Source organism: Pituophis catenifer, unplaced genomic scaffold, assembly GCF_029215685.1.
Source record: "Pituophis catenifer annectens isolate HBS135680 unplaced genomic scaffold, rPitCat1.0.hap2 SCAF_4, whole genome shotgun sequence".
NCBI lineage: Eukaryota > Metazoa > Chordata > Lepidosauria > Squamata > Colubridae > Pituophis > Pituophis catenifer.
Window position 1 is genome coordinate 121,260,885 of NW_027256884.1, and position 7,616 is coordinate 121,268,500.

At 41.3% G+C, this 7,616-nt stretch overlaps 1 pseudogene; it reads right to left on the bottom strand.

The window, feature by feature from the left end:
* Positions 1-3,611: 3,611 nt before the first annotated feature.
* LOC139317301 (U6 spliceosomal RNA) lies at positions 3,612-3,667 on the bottom strand (annotated as a pseudogene).
* Between the last annotated feature and the right edge of the window lie 3,949 nt (positions 3,668-7,616).

Consider the following 7,616-nt stretch of genomic DNA (forward strand, 5'->3'; position numbering starts at 1 on the left):
TCTATCTATATCTAACACCATCTGGAAACAGATCATAATAAATTAGCAAACATGAACATGAATGAAGATTAAGAATCTCAATGAAATTGATCATCAAGAAAACGATAGCTGGTATTTTTCTCTTAGTCTAAAACAAAAAAAGGCTATTTTTCTCTTAAGTTTTCACCATGTTTCTGTAGAATCTATTTCCTCAGGAGGGAGCAAAAATACAAGATAATAAAAGAGCTTAGGAAATACGAAGAAAGGTATAACTGTTTTTATGGTGGGCCCCCTCTCAAGTAATTGCCAGCCAATGTATTGTCTCTCTGGAGAAACTCAGTGCAATTATTTCTCCTGTTTCTCTGACCACAGATTAAGAATATAAAAGAATTTTGCCAAGGATCTTGCTGGAATCTGACTTGAGGGTGTTTTTTTTTTATTATTATTCTCATGAATACATACATCACTGCTATCAGGAGTGCAATCCAGCTAACATTCTTTGCTCCTAGAAAAGAAAAACTCCTTGCTTTTTATTTCTTTTTGTTGGAAGACATGTCCATCTGGGTTCAGTTCCAAGTGGGGAGAAAGACACTGGAAACATGGTGGCTGATTGGAAAGATGGTTTTTAATGGTGGACAGGACCACATGGTTTGAGATCCTGGACAAAAGGCACATGGTTGAGAGAGACAGATTTATACCCTCTGTTCAGCTTTGAATTTGAGCTGGTATTCTGATTGGTTGTCAGACTCCTATGGGGCCATGCAGGGGTAACTCTGTAGGTTGTGTCTTAGAGTCCCAAGCTTGGTTGAGTCTTGCTGGGTGATGATGTAATGATGAGGCTTTGGGCAATTCCTACTATGGCTCTGCCTGAAGGAGGTAGATCTTTGTTATGTAGAACAGATTTGCCCAGGCCTTAATGGCCTATTGTCAAAGGTAGGGTGGGGGTGAGTTACTGCCTCTCTTTTAGGGGAAATTTTCTGCCCTTTTAATATTTCCTAAAATATCTCGTTTTCCTAGGAGAGGAGTGGGTGCTAACTGCCTACATTTTCTGAACAAATATTCCTTGCATAGATATAAAACAAGCCAGGATTATGCACCAAGGTTGGGTTTGGATTTGTTTTTTAACATGGCACCATCTCAGTGGTGAAATCCTCCTGATTTAACAACCGTTTCAGTGATCCTGCGCTTTGTGTGCGCAGTTTGAAGAAATCTTCACTTCCGGGTTCCATCGGATGAGTAACACAGCTGATTCGTGCGAATCAGCTGAGGAGATAAAGGTAAGAAAATAGTGCAGGCGGGCAGCTGGACCCATTTGATCATCAGAGCTACCGGTTCTGCCCGAACCGGTAGAATCCCACCACTGCACCATTTTCTAAATTAGGTGATCACACCTTCGTTCCTAAATGAAATAGTCAATTTACCTCCAGGTATTTCGTTTAAAAATCCATGGAGCAGATTGACAAATTGGAAATCTGCTTTGCTACAAAGGAAGCAAAATCAGACTCTTATTTTTTAGCAGGCTCCACAATTTTTACAAAAAGAGTTTTGTTGTTTTTTTAAAAAAGGGGGGGGGCGGTCTATTTGAATACAATGCAAGTTCTATATTAGGAAAGAGGAATTATTCTCGTTCTGCTATTAGTATTAATGGCTAAAGCCCAGGAACAAAAAATAGAAGAATAAAAAGAATTGGCCATCAAATCAATCTTTAAAAATATCAGATGGTTACTACGGTTCTTTCTCAAGACAATTGCTGTATTGCACAAGAGATGTCAGTTGTAATTGTTGCTCGCTGGGGAAAAAAAAAAGACTTATGATTATAGAGATATTGTTGTTACTAGTAAAAAGACAAGGGCGCTTGACAATTCTTGCACAAAGGCTGAAACTTTTCAGGATGAAATAAATGACTTGGACCTTTGTGCAATCTTTCTCTTTTCTTTCTTTCTTTTTTTTTTTAAATGAAAACAGAACAACAACGTGAAGAAACTAGCCAAGATAACAGGCTGACAAATGGGCGTTTTTTTCCCTCTGCCTCTCCCAGTAACAAAGTCAGCATCCTCAAGAGACAGAGAAGGATAAAGGACAGACAGAATGGAAGGGAAACGCTGGCAGTAAAATTAAAAAGAGAGCCTTTCCTCGTGTGTGTGTGTGTGTGTGTGTGTGTGTGTGTGTGTGTGTGTGTGTTACAACCACCTCTCTACCCAACTGCAAAATGTCTTTGGGAGGTAATTGTTCCCCAGGGAATCAGGTAATCCAGGAATGTGCATTTGGCCTTTTGAAATATTTTGTAGCTCAGCAGGTTTTAACCAACTCAGAATAGTGTTTCTCAACCTTGGCAACTTTAAGATTAAGCATGCTGGTTGGGGAATTCTGGAAATTGAAGTCCAGACATCTTCAAAGTTGCCAAGGTTGGGTAACACTGAACTAGAATAGAGGTTCCAGGACATTCCTATTATTAAAACAGGGATTCAGCTGTTGAGAATGTACATCTGCATAGCAATTTCCTTTTAATTTCCTTTCTCTCTCTCTCTCTCTTTCTTTCTTTCTTTCTTTCTTTCTTTCTTTCTTTCTTTCTTTCTCTTTCTTTTTCTTTCTTCCTTCCTTCCTTCCTTCCTTCCTTCCTTCCTTCCTCCTTCCCTCCCTCTCTTTCTCCCTGCCTGCCTCCCTCCCTTCCTTCCTTCCTTTCTTCCTTCCTTCCTCCTTCCCTCCCTTTCTCCCTCCCTCCCTCCCTCCTTCCCTGCCTTTCTGCCTCCCTTCCTTCCTTCCTTCCTTCCTTCCTTCCTTCCTTCCTTCCTTCCTTCCTTCCTTCCTTCCTCCCTCCCTCCCTCCCTCCCTTCCCTGCCTTTCTGCCTCCCTCCCTTTCTTCCTTCCTTCCTTCCTTCCTTCCTTCCTCCTTCCCTCCCTCCCTCCCTCCCTCCTTCCCTGCCTTTCTGCCTCCCTCCCTCCCTCCCTTCCTTCCTTCCTTCCTTCCTTCCTTCCTTCCTCCTTCCCTCCCTCCCTCCCTCCCTCCTTCCCTGCCTTTCTGCCTCCCTCCCTCCCTCCCTTCCTTCCTTCCTTCCTTCCTTCCTTCCTTCCTTCCTTCCTTCCTCCTTCCCTCCCTCTCTTTCTCCCTTCCTGTCTCCTTGCCTCCCTGCCTCTCTCTCTCTCTCTCTCTCTCTCTCTCTCTCTTTCTTTCTTTCTTCCTCTCTTCCCTCTCTTTCTTTCTCTTTCTTTCTTTTTCTTCCTTTCTCTTTCTCTTTCATACCTATCTAAGGCGGGAATAAAACTCACACTCTCCTCATGATTGGCCCAAAGTCATCCAGCCAACTTCCAAGCCTAATGCAGGATTAGAACTCACAATCTTCAGATTTTTAGCCTGGTGCCTTCTAGACCAAACTGGCTCTCAGGAATCAAATATCCGATCTTCCAGTCCAAACCCAACAATCATACAAGGAGTTTGGGTTGTCTTAGTGTATTAGTAGCATATACATAATAATCAGCTGTTTTTGAGGCTTTTTTGGGCCCATTTTCTAGGCTTTTTAAGCGTTTTTTCCATCCCCCCTTTTTTTGGCCCATTTTCAGGGCTTTTATTGCCCCCCCTTTTTTTTTTTTTTGCTTTTTTTCAGCCTGTTTTGAGGCTTTTTTTGGCCCATTTTTGCTAATCTTCTCTGTATTGTTCCAATTTTAGTATATGTGCTGCCGAAGCGAGCACAGAGGCTTTTTTTGGCCCATTTTTGAGGCTTTTTTTTTGGCCTGTTTTTTTTTCTAGAAAAACAGGCTGAAAAAAGCCTTAAAAACAGCTGAAAAAAACAGGCTGAAAAAAGCCCTGAAAACAGGTCAAAAAAGGCTAGAAAAAGGCCAAAAATGCCCCCCAAAAGAGGCCCGAAAATGGGGCGCACGGAGACCAAAAACTTTTTTTTTGTTGTTTTCCTCTTCTAAATTTAAATGCATCTTATAATCAGGTGCGTCTTATAGTCCAAAAAATACAGTAGTCACCTTTTTCACCACTGTTGTAACTCGGAACAGACATTAAATGAGAGGTCTGCATTAAACTGCATCCAGTTTTCGGGCACCACAATATAAAACCGATGGAGGGAATCTGGAAAGAGTGCAGAGAAGAGCAACAAAGATGATTAGGAGTCCAGAGGCTAAAACATGTGAACAACGGTTGCAGGAATTGAATGAGTCTAATCTAGTGGAAAGAAGGACTAGGTGGTGACATGATAGCAGTGTTCCAATATGTGAGGGGCTGCCACAAAGAAGAGGGGGGGTTTTCAACCTATTTTCCAAAGCACCAGAGGGTGAGACAAGAAACAATGGATGGAAGCCAACCAAGGAGAAGTCTCTTCAGGATGGATGAGAAGCAAAATGTCTTCAAGAAAAAACAAAGGAAGTCCAGTTGTCTGTCGAAAAAGCACCTTTGGGATCCCTTCTGCCTGCAAGTATTTCTGTCTCCCCATTTTCAAAAGACCTGGTTATTCAATTAAACCTTGTGGACCAGACTTATTACTTTCTTCCCAAGATCATGAATCAATTTGATTTTTATCCTGAAGGATGATTCCCAGTTTTTAATACGGCTACCTACAACATATGATTCTAATTTTGAAATTCGATTATTTAGCTGTTTGTTTTAATTATGGAGCTGGGGAGTTGTACGCCATTTGGAGTCAGAGTTGGGTTATTGATTTGATTTGATTTATGTACCCATCTCCCATATCCAGAAATGCAAAGAACTGTTTCTCCACTTTGTCTATCCATAAATTTGGAGAATTCCAAATAGACAACTTCTACCAAGGTATTATGAAATCAAACGAGAGAAGGGAAAATATGTAGCATTAAAAGAAAGGTGAATTTTCTTATAGAGAAAAAAAAGGGGGGGGTACTGGTTATAGTGATATTCGTGAGACAAGTAGTCCTTGAAGTATGATATAGAACACAGATAAGAGAGTTGGAAGGGACCTTGGAGGTCCTCTAGTCCAACCCCTTGCCTAGGCAGGAAACCCTACACCATTTCAAACAAATGATTATCCAGTCTCTTTTTGAGCACCTCCAGTGATGGAGCATCCACAAGTGCTGAAGGCAAGTTATTCCATTGGTTGATTGCTATAGCAATTAGGATTAGTTCTAGGTTGCTTCTCTTTGCAGTCATCTGGTCATAGCACTCTTCCTGGGAGTCACTGAGGCCACTTGGAGGTTTATCTGTGCTTTCAGAGTTATCTGAATAGTGCAAATGGGTGTGGAACCTTCTTGGAACTGCTGAAAGGACTGTCTTGTAAACAGCCTCCCCCACTCCCAGTGGCCTCAGTGACTCTCAGAGAGAGTGCTGATGACCAGATGACTGCAAAGAATATAAATCCTTTCACCATTCAGTCAGAATTGAAGAAGTTTCTTGGATGAGAAGCAAAATGTCTTCAAGAAAAAAAAAAACAAGTCTAGTTGCCTCTTGAAAAGCATTGTTGGGACAATCATGACCTGGATGACTGAGAATCTCCATACACATTGGGCAGAAGGGATATTATATATTCTGGAAGAGAGAGAAATGACTGAGAAGGCTCGTTTAAGTGACAAACTCTGACTGACCGTTTACCATGTGACCAAATGTTATTAGAATAACATGGGTATGGTCTATGAAGGAATTCTAAGTTGACAACCAACAGCTTGCATTGTGCTTGAAAGACAACTGGAAATAATGGGTTGCTCTCAAAATGAAGGAGTTACAGGCATGGCTTGTGGTGTATCCAGTGGTAGGATTCAATTTTTTTTATTACCGGTTCTGTGGGCGTGGCTTGGTGGGTGTGGCCAGGAGGTGTGACAGGCAGCTCTCGGTCTCCTGCCGTGTGGGGGGGTGTCCCTCCCCGCACCCTGTTTTGGGCCTAGGAGGCCTCCCTGTGGCCTCCTGAGAGGAAAAATGGGCCTTGGGGCCTGCCCCCCCATGCCCCATTTTGGGCCTAGGAGGCCTCCCTGAAACCTCCTGGGAGCAAAAATGGGCCATAAGAGGCGTGTCCACCCCCCCCCCCCGCACCCTGCTTTGGGCCTAGGAGGCCTCCTTGCAGTTACCTGGGAGCCAAAAATGGGTGGGTGGGACCAGCCAGCAATTTAACTACCAGTTTGCTCGAATCGGCCTGAGCTGGCTGAATCCCACACTGGGTGTATCCTAAGGTGACCAGACGTCCCGCTTTTGGCGGGACAGTCCCGATTTTTAGCAATTTGTCCCGCGTCCCGCAGCGTTTCAAAAAAGTCCCGATTTTTCATTCTGCCCCTTGAGTCCCGCTGCCTCTTGAGCCCCAGCTGATGGCTAGAAGAAAAAAAAATTGTTTAAACTCTTGCCCGGGGCTTCAAAGGGCCGCCCTACAGGCAATCAGTGTAAAGAGTTCCTGAAGCAGTTTTCTTTTCTCCTAGCTAAACTGCAGAAACGAAACCGAAACCAGGATCTTTGGTGCAACGTGACAAAATGAGGCAGAGAGAGATTTATTTTTATTTTTATTTTTCCTCCCCAAAAAAGGTAGGTGAAAAACTGCAAACAATGGGAAATTTAGGAGGAGAGTTCAAGATTTTAAAACACAAAAGAAAAAAAAAGCTGTATTTAACTAGGGAATTGTAATAATTGAGATACTATTAATTGTATATTGTGTTGAAAGCAGAAATGGTTAAGTTGTGGTTCAGAGGAATATATGGGGGAAATTATTTGGTTTATTATTATTGGTAAATATAATTAATTGATTTGTAAGAAATTGGATTGCATGGAAATAATTGGAATATTCATGTTCATATTGATTAATATACAAAAAAGATAGTTTTATAACTAATTGATTTATATTAAAATGTTGAATTTGTATTAAACAACTGTATTACATAATTACATAATTAAACAATGTGAGGATGGATATAAAAATAGATGACAATGGAAAGGGGTATAATATAGAATAGAAGGGAAAAATTGAATTTGATTAAGATTAGAGATGAGGATGAAGGGTAATATTGGTTTTTTAAAAAAAATAGATGAGGAATAAATATGGCAAAAAGGAAATATAGAAATTGTAAATTTAATTGAAGTGACTAAACACTGTTTAAATTTGTGAACCGGCCAAATACTCTGTTCAAAGAAAATAAATCGTATGTTTGTATGTGTGTTTCTAATTACTGCTATTTATTCATATTTGTTCTCTTTTATTCTTTAAAGTTTAACCATTCATTCTTTATCTTAATATCTTTATATTTGTTTGGGGTTGGCTTTCTTCCCTTTCATCTTTTTTATTGTATAGCAATCTTTCTCCTCAAACCTACCACCTCTCTCTTTTCTTTCCTTCTTACTTTCTCTTCCCCCCCCTCTTCTTCTCCTCCCTACTTCCTCTTCCTTTCTCCTTCTCCTCCTCTCTTCCTCCCCCTCTTACCCTCACTCCTACTCTAATTTCCCTTCCCTTCCTTCACCCCTCTCTATTACTGTATCCTTTTATGCATATGGACTACTCAGAGGGCTGAAAAAGTTATTTTTGACTGGTCCTCGCACTTTTGACCAGTCCTCGAACTTACGACTGTCCTCACATTTTACATTTTTGCCCTATCTTGTCACCATGGTGAAGAGAAGCAGTTGTGAAATGAGTGACATGGTTGTTAAGAATGCTGCACGGGCATAAATGTGAGGATGGTCATAAGTGTGAGGA